The 15438-nt window shown below is 42.0% G+C and overlaps 1 protein-coding gene across 1 annotated transcript in view; it reads right to left on the bottom strand.

Moving 5' to 3' along the window:
* The window catches only part of LOC139715947 (dorsal-ventral patterning tolloid-like protein 1), a 64962-nt gene that overhangs the window by 9803 nt on the left and 39721 nt on the right, over positions 1-15438 (bottom strand). The window lies entirely within an intron of this gene.

Here is a 15438-nt window from a genome sequence, read left to right as displayed (position 1 = left end):
CCTCTGGGGGCATGCCGTGTCCATCCCAAATCACTGTCCATATTAAATCTCGATTCGGCGTGAACACAGCACGAACAGAAAATGAACACGGCGTCAAGTTCATGCTAGACCGTCTAGCACAAACACGGCACGCCGTGCTCGTGCCAGTCAATTTGAACGGACACGGTATACAACCGGAACCGGGAAATCTCGGATAAAAACAACTGTGAGCGCGCTAGTATGTAGGCCTATTCAGTAACGTGTTTGCTTTGTCAACCTACAATGATCGTTTAATTATTATAAATTATGCCGTGGTACGTCGGGTTCTTTAAGAGAAAATTGTTTGCAGACTTCAAGAGATATCAAATTTGTAAGAATAATAACGAACGATTTAAAAGTGGAAATCACGAAAATCACTGATCTATATGGAAGAGCAGCAAGATCATTGGTGAAAAGAGACTGCTTGGCGGAGGTCTGCGCTCTCAGAGTGCCTTTCTAGTTATCCTTGCAATAATACCATCTGAAAAGTTTAGTGAAATCTTAGAATAAGGACACAGACAAGATTGAGAGCAAGTATAGACCAGTTAGGACACGTGCAGGCAATTTTTTATTCATTCATTCATTGTTCCATAATCCATATTTCACACAATACTAGTATTCTTTTTTTTTCAACACAAGCTAAACACAAGACAGTGAATCTGTAATGGAAATAAACAAATATAAGCAAATATGAATATATGCATAATGTGGAACCTATATACTACAAAGCAAAATCGAAAAATGTGTAACCTGACAGATAAACAAAATAAAACGCCTTCGTGCACGCATCAGACGGTACCCTAAAATTCTTTTTCTTTTTCCTTTTTTTTTACATCCACCTCGGAAAATGCCTAAAAGGTAATCCTCCCTTCTCGAAATAACTGAAAATTTGGGAAATATTCAACGGTGTTCAAAGTCTTTCATAAAGTGTTCGCAGATCTTAATCTGAATCTTACGGAATCTTAATTCTAAACATACAAAAGCTTTGTCTCTTACGTGGGCGTGTGTGTGTGTGGGGGGGGAGGGGCATTCCTCTTCTCTCCTCCTCCATAAACATAATATAGAGTGAAGACGCATATGAGGATATAGGTGACAGCTTTACAATGATTTCGACATTCACATTTCCTCTGATTCTGGGTACAAGCTTGCTTACTTTATTCATTTAACCGATTGCATTCCACCACAGATAGTGCATCACATAGTGCAACAGTGGAATGCTTCCAGATGTGGAATGGAGACACTCCTTCCTACACACTCCTCCTTAGGTACGCCTCGCCTCCATAAACTCAGAGTAAGAAGACGCACGCAGTGGCTCAAGAGGTGACGGATGCCACGATTTTGTTATTCAAATTGTTTCTGAGTTTAACATTTTCTTACTTCTGGGGCTAAAATATTTGAAAATATTACGATCATTTTAATTCTATAACAGCAAAAGCTCAATCGTGTGGGAAGGGGACCTCCTCCCACACCCTCTCTTCGGTCCGTCTCCATAGATCTTTAGGGTAGTTCACACCAAATATTATACGTAGATAAGCTGATCATTTGGTGACAAATAAATTATACCATGATTTAGCCACTTACACTGTCACCTTGTATGAATTTTTATTATTTCTGACTGACAATTGTGAAAAAAATCCATCAAAGTGTGAACCTGGGTGTTAGATTTCAGTTCTAAATGTAAAAGCTCCCTCGTATGAGAGGAGGACGCCCTTCCAACATCGTCCCCGTTTGATCAAGCTCCATAAGCTTTAGTACACATTTAAGACTCACACACAGATAAATATGTGACAACTGACACGATTTAGCAATTTTTATACCCTTTTTTGAATGATGATTTTGTAACTATATCAAAAGTGGAGATTACCATTGACCCTTGACACACCCTATCCCTATTGAGCCTCAGTTATCAAAGGTCCGTTATCTTGACCTACGCAGCTCCTCATTAAAAAAAAAAAAAATCTGGCTAGGAACCTGAAGTAACACAAATGTCCTCTTGTCAGCAATAATGGTATGTCTTTTTAATTTAGCGAAGAGTGCAAGGTTGCTTACATGCCAACACAGAGTGCGAAAATATCGAATGCAACATATTGAAATACGTATAAACAATGAGGAATCAGTAACACAATTTCCTCCTCACGAAAAAACGAATCGCCTTAATAGCTAAGAGTGAATCTTACGGAAACGAATTATTGTTAACAGTTTAACACTGAAGACAAAGTAAGTGATATCATACATGAAAAAAAAATATTCAGGCGCATTTACAAGTTTGGCTGGTATGAAAAAAAAAGACAGCGTATACAAGCTCGACTGATCTTGACAAGGATTCGAAGGAAGAGTATCTGAAGAAAGTAGAAGATTGAAGGAGAGGCCAGTCTCTACGAAATATCCACAACAAAATTACATGTTTGTTGCACTTTGCAAATAGTATAACTGAACGAATGAACGAGTTGTTATGTAGATGTCAATGTGTTGTTCGTCTCATGTTCATTATGAACTGTGCCCAGAACAGCCCTTTCGGCGAAGGCATTGAGTGTCAGAAGCGCAAGGTGATGTTCGTTTTCTGCACATTTGGCCACACGATTACAACGTATGCGTACATTTATGATTCGCGATTTCGACATAGTACATTTCATCCTTGAAGAACCCCCTTCCAAAAAAAAAACAACAACATTAGACAAACCATCGGTGATGACCATCAAGCACTTCTTACAAAATCTCTTACATCAACCACGACACACAGATATACTAAAAACCGTGAGATTCCTAAGAACACCAATAACAACAAAACACAGTGGAACAGGCCACACGCGATTACGGCATTGAAGCAAAGCATGACCACGGTCACCTCTGACTTTCCAAATGAGGGCCTCATAAGACCAATGTCCACGCTGATGCTTTGGATTAGGGAGGCGGTTCCACCAGTCCTTCCTGTGCCGAGTGATGTCCGTCGTCTTCTCTCAGCATCAAGCGATCAGGGACCCGTTTCTTAAAACTTGTCATCAGTGACAATTTGTCATAGATGTGACAAGCTACCTGAAATCCTTGCTTCTGATTTGCTGAGGGCAAATTTGTCATAGATGTATAAAGGGAGTTGTCACTGATGACAAGTTTTATGACACGCGCCCCTGATCCTGAACAGCCTGCATGGATGTAGTCCTCGGGCCTGCGCGAAAGACCTTATAATAATGGGTTGCAGTACTGGTCACACCTTGTACACCCAAGGTCGTGTGCCGTGGCCAAGTATATGCTGGGACGTGGCAGCGATATGATCAGTTGTAGGTCTTATATCGGAGTGTCCTCGCATGCAAGTTTTCTTGAACGGGCTGAAAAGGCCTGCCTCCCTGCTCCACCGCTGGAGATCCACGACCGCAGTCCACAGGGATAGGCAATTATTGAACACTCGGTTGTTGAATCCATCTGGGGCTCTGCTGGCTGTCTGGCAGCTCGATCGCCCAGTCATCCAATGTTAAACCTTACGAGGTGTGGGCCGCCTACTGAAGCGATTTACCGGTGTGTGGTTCATGGAGCCAACTCGCGAGAGATAGTAGGGGATGGATGATTACCTGTGCTACAATCTAACAAGTAGATTGTAGCAGCCGAGCAACAAACATACTCACTCTATACAGAGTCTCTACACCCCGTACCTAGACTATCTTTAAGCACACCCAAGTACAGGAGAGGAATGAGGAAAGGAGAATGGAGTTCACTTGCCTGTTCGCGTACCGCTGTACAGACTTCATGTGCCATTCACTTCAACAAGAGGGTCGAGACCCTCCCGCCAACATTTGTGAAATTTTGGCTTTTCCAGGAGACTGGCGCCTATACCCTACCTACACACAGATATATTACCAGGCAGGCAGACACTCATCGGAATGATAGAATAGCATTTACTCTTGTCACCATTGCATATTCTGCATTGTTTTGTCGTTATACATTTACTCGTACACACTTTATGACATAATTATATGTCTTTTTCTTAATTGGACAATATTGTGTAATGTATACTTTGTATCATGCATTAATTTTGTTTGATGAAAATCAACATAAACGAATTGAATCGAACAGCTTAAAGAATGTAGAGAGGAAATGAGCAAGAGAGCTCGGAAGGCAGAGGGCGATTAGATCTTTACTCCGTCAAGGCCGTGTCACACTTTTCCGGGCAATCTACACGGGCTTGTTGCGAGCAGGGGTTTTCCAACACGCAGGAGAATTTTCTGCGGGCTAACACGAATGTTTGCGAGTTTCGCGCTTGTTTTTTACCTGCTAGAAGCGTGCTATAATGCCTTCTACTTGCGTGTATTTCGTGTGACCTGCGTGAGAGCTTTGAAACCGATCCATTTTTCTGTCACAAGCGACTAACGGGTACTGCGAAGTACCAGCGTTGGAGTTGCCTGCGAGGTGCTACCGGTAAGGGTCTCCTACTGGTCTGGTGTTGTACGCGTACCTCTGCGGGCAAACCCCCATGACTCACTCGGAACAAGTTTTGAACATGCTCAAGGCCTTGTCACACCGTATCTGGGGAAATTTTGCGGGTCGACTTGCGGGGAAAATATGCTATCAGGAGCTCTCCGAAGTTGGTCTGCACTTGATAGTACCTAGCGCGTATCTTTACCCGTAGTTGCCCGGAGGTGCGCACGCAAGTCCGATTTACCCGCAGTCAAGTTTTGAGCATGACCAAAACCTTTTTCCGGGTGAGTCGCCAGTATTGCACGCAGATGTTTATGCAGAACGCCAGTAGGAAGCCGTTACTGTTAGTGGTAGCACCTGGCAGGCAAATCCCGCCTCTGCGGGGACCTCCGTGTGGTAAATGTTCTTCGCAAGTCGCAGCCAAGGCTTGCCAGAAATGGTGTGACACAGCCTTACAGGACCAGCCCATAACCAGGTTAGGTACTACTTTGGTAACTCGCCATACACCCTGTACAATTGTCTGTGACCGCGCGGAGAGAGGACCACCATTACAAGGTAGGACACGATAGATTAGGTATACAAAATTTCATCGTCATAAGGCGGACTATGAAAGAAGAAACGTCGTGTCGAAGAGGTTATCTTTTCATTGGCATTAGGTCCTTCGGTCTTGTGTGCTCACCGTGCATTGCCGGGGGTTTGTTCAGATAGACGTCCCTGCCGCTAGGGAACATGTACGGGGCTCCGGCCATATTTCGCGTGCATATACCCCTGTCAGCGGTGAGCAAGTACAGGGATTCGGCGGTGGCTCAAATTTGCGTTTATAGACGACAAATTTTGAAAAGGGCGCAAAAATTCTCCCTTGGTGATTGAAGTAGATCTGATATGCTTCTCTTAAATGGACAGTTTGTTTCTATAACTTCATGTTTACTTTCCCATGGAGCTACATCATAATATGAAATTGTACTGACCATATCACAATTATAAAATTGATGTTTAACATTATCAGCCATGTCTTAAGAACGCAAAACAACGACAGCAGAGATTTCCACAGTTGACTAGCATATTATTGCCATCATATTGCATAAAAATGCTGTCATTATGGAAAAATTTCGTTCCAAAGGCATATACAGTTGTTGAATGATGGCGCGCCTAGCAAGTCGACCCCTTTATCTCCTCTCAATATATCCCCCTGAATGCTTTGGACATTTCATTTGAAGTTTGTTCAAAATAGTAACAGAGGTTTGGATATATCTTCAGGAACCTACTGGACGATTTCTTGACATTTTCAGCCCGTGGTGTGTGCGCTTGAAGGTTTTCATTGTTTGCCTCAGCTACTGCTGGCATTCAGTTTCCCTGCATGATCCATTTTGTGATGGGTTCACTGGTCATTGCTGCCTGTTTACAAGCATTACTCATTCAAGTTCGGTCAGCCACGACAATAAAGTTGCCCTTTCATGCCCCAAGGTAACAATGGAGACGGGCGCTACCACCAGCATTGTTCTCCCAGCCTTGGCCTTGACGCTGCCTTCTTCAGAATTGGACACTGAATTCAAAATGGCTGATACTGCACAGGACAGTATACGACTTATTTACGATAGACATTTTCTTCTACACCTGAATCCTCAGAGCAGAGAGGTTGACATACTCAGGCAGGCACGTGTAAATCTTCTCTTGAAATCAAAACACAGTGCTGGTCATCAGAGAAGATGCAGGAAGCATCGTGGCAAGAGTGGTGGAAGGCGAAAATAGAGACAGATTCGTGTATACACGGAATCGAATCTCGCTGATAGGATTTGACGCTATGAGGTACGTAATGACAATAGCAGAAATCCGAGTAACATTGTGAATGTACCTCGGGAACATGATTGTAAACTGAATGTTCAATTGTGGAACTGCAATTCGGTGAGGAATAAGACTATCTAGCTGCTTGAACATGTTATTAATAACAATGTGGATGTCATGTTCCTTACGGAGACCTGGTTGCATAGTGGTGATTCGGTTGTCATTAATGAGTGCAAACCAGCGGGTTATACATTCTTAAATGTGGCCCGTGGTAGGAATGACCCTCATGGTGGGATAGCAGTCATGTACAAAACTGCGTTGAACTTGTCCACTGCAAACATCAACATCTTTTCTCCTCACGACACCTTTGAACTAGCTGCTGTTACCAATCCCTCACGGTCAATATGTTATGTCGTCATCTACAGACCTCCACCCTCCTTGAGGAATGGATTTAAGACACAGGAGTTTCTTCAGGAGTTTAAGGAACTTGTTTGTAAGCTGACTACGCATTCCTGGAAGCTTCTCATCATGGGTGATTTTAACATGCACGTAGATACCCCTCGTAAGCAGGATGTAGCATGTATCTTGGATATCATTGTGGAAGCAGGTCTGCAACAGCATGTTACTACTGCAACACACAAATTAGGCCACACTCTTGATCTTGTAATCTCCAGGCTGGATGACTCACTTGCGGTCGACTGTCGAGCTTGAAATAAACTGTACTCAATTAATTTATAATTAGCTGTACTATTGATGCAGCTAAAATGCTGCAACATCACATTGCAGAAACTGTCGAAACTTAAGGCCACCGCACACTACACGATCCGACTGGTCTTAAAGTCTTAAGCCAAGCTGGGTCTTAAGACCAGTCGTACGACCGGACACCGCACACTATACGACCCGACTGTAAAGCGCGCGCAGTGCGCACTGCGCTTGCTTGCATTTTACTGCATTGTGAATGGCTGAAAGCCTACGACCAGTCGGTAGAAATTCAACATGTCAAATCTCTACGACTGGCGCTAAGACCCAGTCGTACGACTGGAAACTGGCAAGACTGTGACGTCACACTTCTAGTCTTAAGGTCTTAAGACCGGTGAATCGGGGCAAAATCGTGTAGTGTGCGGCGGGCTTTAGACAAGGGTTCCTTCATCACTGACATCAGTGAAGCATTTCCTTTCGACGGTGATGTTGATGATCAGGTTGCATTCTACCACAGTACCATTCTGGATGTGCTCAACAAACATTGTCCGTCCACCAAGCGTGTTCATAGTTTTTGCCGTCATCCACCATGGTAAACGAATGAAATTCACCAAGTTAGACGATCACGGCGAAAACTCGAAAGGCGCTGGATAAAGCTACAAACACCGCCATCAGTACCTAACTCAGATTCATGCCGTCTGTTGTCTCATTCACAAGGAGATATCAAAGTATTACAGAGAAAAGTTGGAAGGTGCGGATGTGAAGAACGTGTTTCGTGTCCTGAGCTCACTCTTGAATAGGTCCCCAGCAATCCTACATGCAGGCATTTCATCTACATGTACATCATTGCCTGACAGATTTGTCACATTCTTTGTAAAGAAAGTGGACAAGATTAGAGAAAACCTCCAACCGAGGAACGATGAATTTCATACTGACGTCGGTTTCATTGGATCGATTGCGGATGCATGTGTATCCAAGCTGGCAGATTTAATGCCATCACAGGCCAGGAGGTGTACAAATTAATTCACTCTGCGCCTAATACGTCATAGTAATTGCTTGACCCACCGCCTACGTTGCTGCTGAAGGAGACCATCAGCACTCTTTTCCCCTACATTGCATCAATTATTGAAACATCACTCAGTAGTGGTGTCTTCCCATCGTCGTTGAAGGAAGCTGTGGTGACTCCTCTGATCAAGAAACCAAACCTCAATTGCGATAGCTTAAAAAACTACAGAACAGTCTCCAATCTCTCATTTTTGTAAAGATACATTGAGAAAGCTGCTTTGTCTCAAGTCTCGAAGTACAGTACGTGGATACGAATGGTCTCTATGTTGAGAACCAGTCAGCTTACCGACGTTGGCGTAGTACTGAGACCTCTCTCTTGAAGGTTCAAGACGGCATCCTCAGAGCACTAGACAACAAGCTTGTCACCTTCATCGTCTTCTTAGACCTGTCTACTGCATTTGACTGTGTTGACCATGACATAATGCTGGCTCGCTTAACAAGCCACTTTGCCATCTTCGGGAGTGTGAAAGCTTGGTTCACCTCTTACCTCTCCGACCGGAGCTTCAGGTTAAAGGCTGCAAGTGAGCTTTCGGAACCAATGTCTCTTGCTTACAAAGTTCCTCAAAGTTCCGTACTAGGCCCGCATTTTTTTATTCTATAATAATACTCAACCCCTGGCTGACATCATCAAACACCATGAGGGCATACAGCACCAGAGCTATACTGATGACGTGCAACTCTTCACCTGTGCAGACCCGAAGGACGCTCTCACCACATTATCTGCATGTGTCAGGGACCTACAGCTGTGGATGGAGGGTAATCTGTTGAAACTGAACTGCGAAAAAAAAAAAGAATTCCTTGCTGTTACTAATCCGCGGTTCCATCCCTTGATATCTGATGTCACCCTGACTGTACAAGTTGGTAATGCCATTCATCCATCAAGTTCAGTTAGAAGCCGGGGTGTCGAAATTGACACATTCATGAGGCTGAATTACCACGTTTCTTCTCTAAGCAGTTCGCTTCATTTCCATCTCTCAAATGTTGCACGTATCAGGCCTTTCCTCAATCAGAAAGCTTGTGAGCATGCTGTGAGAGCTCTCATTACCTCAAGAATAGACTACGCAAACTCCATGCTGTCTGGTACTTCTTCAAGTAATGTCCAGAGCCTTCAACGTTCTCAAAACCGAGCTGCAAAGCTGGTTTTCTAGACAAGAAGCGTGACCATGCCTCGCCTCTTCTTCAGCAATCAAGTACACTGACTCCCTGTGCAAAAGCGAATCATCTACAAAATCTTGCCAATCACGTACAAGGAATGCCTTCATAGAATTGTGCTCCATCTTACCTCCTGAATCTACTTTCACATCACCAATCTTTAAAGACAAGGAATGCGGTCAGGCTAAGACCCAACCCGGCAATTTTCCCTAGGACTGTCACTCGGACAGGAGACAGATCCTTCTCAGCAGCTGCCCAACGCCTATGGAATCAGCTCCCTCAAAGTATCAGGGAATCGCCATGTCTGTCTATGTTCCAGAAATCGTTGAAGACTTTCCTTTTCAATAACTGATTGATTCATTACGTACTTATTTTTCTTTGTCTGTTGTATTTTTTTTCTCCTACCTCCCATTATGTAAGATGGCTTTGTGAAGCGCTGTGATACATATCTCCTCATTGTAAGAGCGCCATATAATATTAGTTACCCCCTGCTTGTTCACGAAATACGGGCAAATATCTACGGTCTGGTGCCATATTCCATGAGGCCGGAGGCCGAATGGAATATGGCACCAGACCGTAGATATTTCCCGTATTTTGTAAGAACAAGCAGGGGGTAACGATTTTATCTTTTTCAGTGTAAGTGCTAACCTTCTTCTCGCTGATTTCCCCTCGTGAATGATGTTGAAATCGCCGGCTGTCAGCCATGACCATGTTTACTTAGGCCTACGTCTCGCGAGCTGATTACTGTATGCGCGCATACAATGTACGTACACGTACGCCAGATACTGCAGTAGCCAGATAGATATAAGTTGCTGTTGTTTATCAAGCGTCTAGTGGTCACAGGTTATGTGCGTAATACGCCTGAGGACCGCGCGCTGTCCATTTGTTTTGTACAGGATTAGCGCGCACTTTCCTATAAGCGTCTTTGGTACACGCGCAGCTGGCTGTGTAATACAGTATCATGACGTCATATCACGGAATACGGGATATATTCAGTGGTTGATTGACCAATGAGGTTACAGAATTCACCATCACTAAAAGATAAACACCAATATTGTGTATAGTAATAATAAATATTCAAAAATAACATCAAAACAAGGATATTGTAATTTAATTAAGATAATCAATTTCGAAACAATTCATCAGAGAGCCTATATCTGTTTATTAGAATTTTCATCAAAACGAGGAAGATTAAAAACATCTGCTCCGTGTACACTCTAGTATATATTCTATCAATTTGAAAAAGTTTATACAGTCTTGAAAAATATATTTGACTTTATATTTGTTTTTCCTTCTATCTGATTTCCAAGCACGGAATGTGAGTGCAGCTACAAGGAGGGCAAGTTATAGGTACGGAACTGTCAGACAAGTCATTATGTTATAACGGGCAATTTTTTTTTTTTTTTTTTTTTTTTGCAGGATAGGAAATAATTCGGTTAAAGTATGTCTAAAACTCGGCACAGTGGTCTTAAATGACATGTAAATCGGTCATTAACGTCAGCATGTGTTGGCAGCTGTTACGTAGTAAGTATATTTGACAATAACAAAGACAAAACACCAACGAAATAAGGTTTGTTGAATTCAGAGCTTCCTGAATCACTTATCTGGATACTTAAGGGGGGAGGAGAAGGTCCATTGAGCTTTGTAACATCATCTAAGCGTTGCCAAGCTTCACAAGTTAACGATGCGTTCCGAAAATTATGTCTTTCCACGGTTTCAGATGAAAATTCTACTGATAAAGCAATGTCTATTACTATGGAATGAAAGATGTTGTCTGCGCCACATGACAAGATAATCTTTCGGTTGACGAAAGTATATAGGTCGATTTCTATGTGATCTTTTTCAACGGATTTACCGTGATAAGTGGAGAGTGTATCATCAAATAGAGGGCTTGAAGAGAACCACGTAATGTTAGGTTGCGGATGTGATATCACCGGGCACGTCACAGACACAATTAAACTGTCATTAATAAAAGCACACACCTGGCCAGTCGTAACAAATGGTGGACAAGGAAAAGATTCTTGAATTAGGTTTGTAAGAAGGCGACCTTTGTTTATCGCTGGAGCAGCGCAGACGCCATTTTGAATATTTAAATGATCATCAAGACTGAGAAGCCATCGTTGGTTGCAATCACAGATGAGTGGGTTATCGGCTACATTCAGGGTAAGATAAAACAACGGCATGTTCCAAGGACTTGTAGGGGCGATATCCTCACTCAGGTATAGTAAATTATTACTTGATAAGTCTAGATTCGTGAGATGCGGAAATATGCTGAGGTGTGCATTTCCATTCTTAAGTCCCAATAAACTAATTTCATTACCCTTTAAAACAAGAAAATTAAGTGGATGTACGATGTCCATCCTAGAACGTTTCGACAGAAAAGTAATACGATTGTAGGATAAGTCTAGCCATTGAAGCTGACCATATAAGTAAAAGATTTGGTCACAGTCAAGAAACTTCACCATATTTCTGCTAAGGTTAAGAGAAACGGCAATCGGTGCAAAAATTGGTGGTATATTCAATAAATTGCTAGATATGTACTCCAGTCTATCGAGGTTCGGTGCGTGTAAATATCGGCTCACATTTGGAAAGGAAAGTTTTGACTTCAACCCAAGTTTTTCAAAGACAAGGGATTCAATACCTCCACCGTCCAGTAGTTGGATAAAAAAACTGTCGGCGATGGTTACTTCTCTCAAGGAAAGATACTTGAATACAGGTTTTGCACAGTGAGTCTCATTGAATTCTCCTACAATGCCATTGGTAATGCTGAGGTACCACTTTGGAATTAGTGGAGCTAAATCACTGCAGGTGATTTCAACAGATGACGTCAGTAACAGATTTACCGACTCTGCCTGTTCGAGGAAATGAAAGCTTTTAGGAGGGATTTGATTAACATCGCTGCTTCCAAAACACACATATTTCAATGGTAGCGCCTTTATGACAGTTAAATCAACTTTTAACGAGGGGTTATCGCATAAATCTAAAACAACAAGTTCTGGAACAAGTTGGGCAAAATTGTGCGGAATCTCTAGGAGCCAGCTACCACTCAGATCCAGTGTCGTCAAAACAGGAAGATTATTATCAAATACTGAAATACGGGTGTTCTTAAGATACAGCTCAGTAATTCGTGGGGTAGTCGAAAGTGCCAAAGAATCAATAAAAATGAGTGGGTTGTTGCTGAGATCTATACGTGCTAGTCGAAGTGACATAGGGAATCCATACACAGCTGCAATACGGTTGTACGCCAAAAACAATTCTTCTAGGCTATACACAGCACCAAAAGTGTCCCGATCGACAAATGTCAGTTCATTTTCGAAAACATGTAGTGTCTTGAGGTGCCATGTATCTGTAAAAGGGAACCAACGCCGTAAATGATTTCTGGAAAAATAGAGAAATTCCAAACCGGCTGGGAAAATTATATCTACGTCGGTGGACGATATCATGTTGTGATGCAAGTTGATGGTTTTCAGGTTTGGATTGTGGAAGTGCCCACTAAGAGATGATATTCTGTTTTCCTCCAGGCTTAGATATTTCAGGCTTGGGAGGCTGTCAAACATCGAGGCTTGTACAAATGTAATTTCATTGCCTGCCAAATCGATAATTCTAAGCATTTTTAGTCCAGCGACAACAGGTACAGTGGTAAGTTTGCTGTCCAGTACCAGAAGACCTGACAATGATGATAACTTTGTGACATTGTGCAGTCTTTCTACCTGCGATGAATGCACGGACAACACACTAAGAAAGGACCGGTTAGTAAATGAAATCGATTTTTCTGTACCTCCTAGGACAACAAATGTTTTAAGACTGTTGACGTTTTCCAGAGTTGACACGATTTTGAAATCTTTGTTTGTCCCTTGAACAGAAAGATATTTGAGCCTTCCAAGACCTGACGAGATAAGGCGAATGCTTGGTAGATACAATGTTTGCAAGTTAGGAAATTCATCAACAGAGTAGAGTTCAGTCAATCTATTTCCAATTAGAGATAAATATGTAATGCTGCTGGAGAAGGCATTAGAGGAAATCCAGGAGATGTGGTTATATTCTAAACGCACTGTAAGCAGGGATGGTAGTAAAAACGTCCCAGAAACTATGCCTTTAAGTCGGTTCTTACCAAGTCCGATCAGCTGAAGGTGCAGCAGACCAGCAAAAGAGTACTCGTTAACCTTTTCAATTATATTTGAATTCAAGTATATGGAACGAATATTGATTGGAAACTGATCTGCCGTAAAGCGCTTGATCCTGTTAAATGAAAGGGTAAGTTGGTCAAGTTTGGGGGTATCTTCTCTTAGGTGTTTTCCAACGTCCGAAATAGCATTTCTCGACAATTGTAGATATCTTAGCGAGGTATTGTGTCTGAACACAGGAATTCCTGTCAACAGGTTTTGGGCAAGCGATAAGCTTTGGAGCTCTCTCATAATCACGAACATATCCGTCGGAACATTTCTTAGAGAATTTCCATTGAGCACGAGAGTATTTGTAGTTGTTAACTCTTCAAATAGGTCTAGAGAAAGCGTTTCTGATATATCCACGATATCAACTAATGCGCCAGAAGTGCTACCTTCAAGACATGAGGAACACTTGGGGATGTTGAATACATTCACGCATGACACACTTCGCATCCCGGAAAAACATCTACATATGTCACAGATGCTCCGTTCCGCGGGTACCGATGACAAAAGACCTGATAGAATCAACAGAGTCAGAAGAAACCTTGGAGCGTAGAACCCGGTCTCCATTCTCTTCTTACAGTGTATCAGCATTTCCATTCCTTGAAAAGTCAACAAAGAGTAGTGCGATGTTACAATCGGTTGAAAAATATGAAAGCAGGATAAATGAATGCAAATAAATAGAATATCATAAGAGAATGCAGAGTTGTACGTATACGTGTATCTATTGGAAATATATCGTTAGATTACAAATTCCTATTGTGACGCCAACTCCTCAAGTGGTGATGTTGAGAATTAGGGCGTTACTTCAAGGGTTCGTTAATCCCAAAATCAAACAAGTTTTGTTTTCCCAAAAAGAAAAAGAAAAGAAGGTGCGTAACGAAGGCGCGTACTGACGAACCTTAGGGATAAGTGACTTTGTTACATTTTGTGATTAAGGATCTTCAAAGAAAACGTAGCTATTGCCCTATTGGATTAAAGAGCTGGTTTTGCTGAGCAAGCAAATATTTTGTGAAGGACGCGAATGTCGAGTATAAGCCCAAACATTCGGCGAAGGCTTTCTTTGAATATAACCCGACAATTTAACCCTTAACCATTTTTGCGTTCTTTGTGACTTTCGTTCTCAAGATGTATTTTGCGATTATCGTGCGTACCACTCCTGAACTACAGCCAGTGACACTTAAAACAACGCAAAGTACGCCCCCAAATATACTGAAATATAAACCCCTTCCCCTCCCGCTTTAAAAAAAAAAAAAATCGCAGTTATCGTTTGTAACGGTCAGAGTAAAATTAAACCCACCATGGGACTTTTGTAAGGATATAAGGACTGATACCAAAGGTGGGTGAAGTCCTCGACAAGATATCAAACGAAAAGAAGATAAAGTGACAAATGCACAAACCTTTCCAATAACGACAAGAATCGTTTCCAAGACGAACAGTCTTAACGTTAATGAAAACGTTATATTTTCAAGTTGTCTTGATAAAGAACAAACAACTGGCGCTTACTTTCAGTAGGTGTCTGTTTTCTAGTGCACAGCGCAGGGAAATCTACAGTAGACTCCCGTGAAATAATACCTGACCAGTTGAGAAGAGTGTTTAAATATATGCCTAAAATTCGAATGTTTGGAATACTAATTGACCAAACTGTAGGTACGTGGGTTTGGCCGAGGTGAAATCTCATTCGGAAGTATAGAAAAATAAAAAAAGAAATAATGTGACGATGCTTCTTGCATTATTCAAAGACAATCAACAATCCGCATTATCCTCTCCATTTGTATGCTGTTCATGATTTTCTTTGTATTTTGAAACATGGCAAATCGAACATGCAAAGGTATTCCTTGGGCTTAGGATCTTTTCGAGGAGAAGATTTCAACGGATGTACGAGCTTGACGAAAATCTCAGCTATACTTTATTCGTTTATTTCCGGGCAGAAAAACCTGATCAATTTGTGCGATATTAATGATATGCGAGAGAAATGGAGGAGGAATTAAGTTCGTTACGGGAACTAACACGAAGTTAACATTAAAATGGATTGGATGCCCAAAATAATGCAGCAAATGTACATCATTTGCATGATTTAATAAATTGTGACGTACGTACCCAAAATGTAAATAGGCCTATATAGCCTGACAAACCAACGGTCTAAGAA

The sequence above is a fragment of the Diadema antillarum genome, unplaced genomic scaffold, assembly GCF_040938485.1.
Source record: "Diadema antillarum isolate AM-2024a unplaced genomic scaffold, OU_Dant_1.0 scf00000057, whole genome shotgun sequence".
Lineage (NCBI taxonomy): Eukaryota > Metazoa > Echinodermata > Echinoidea > Diadematoida > Diadematidae > Diadema > Diadema antillarum.
This window is presented reverse-complemented; position numbering and strand designations above follow the sequence as displayed.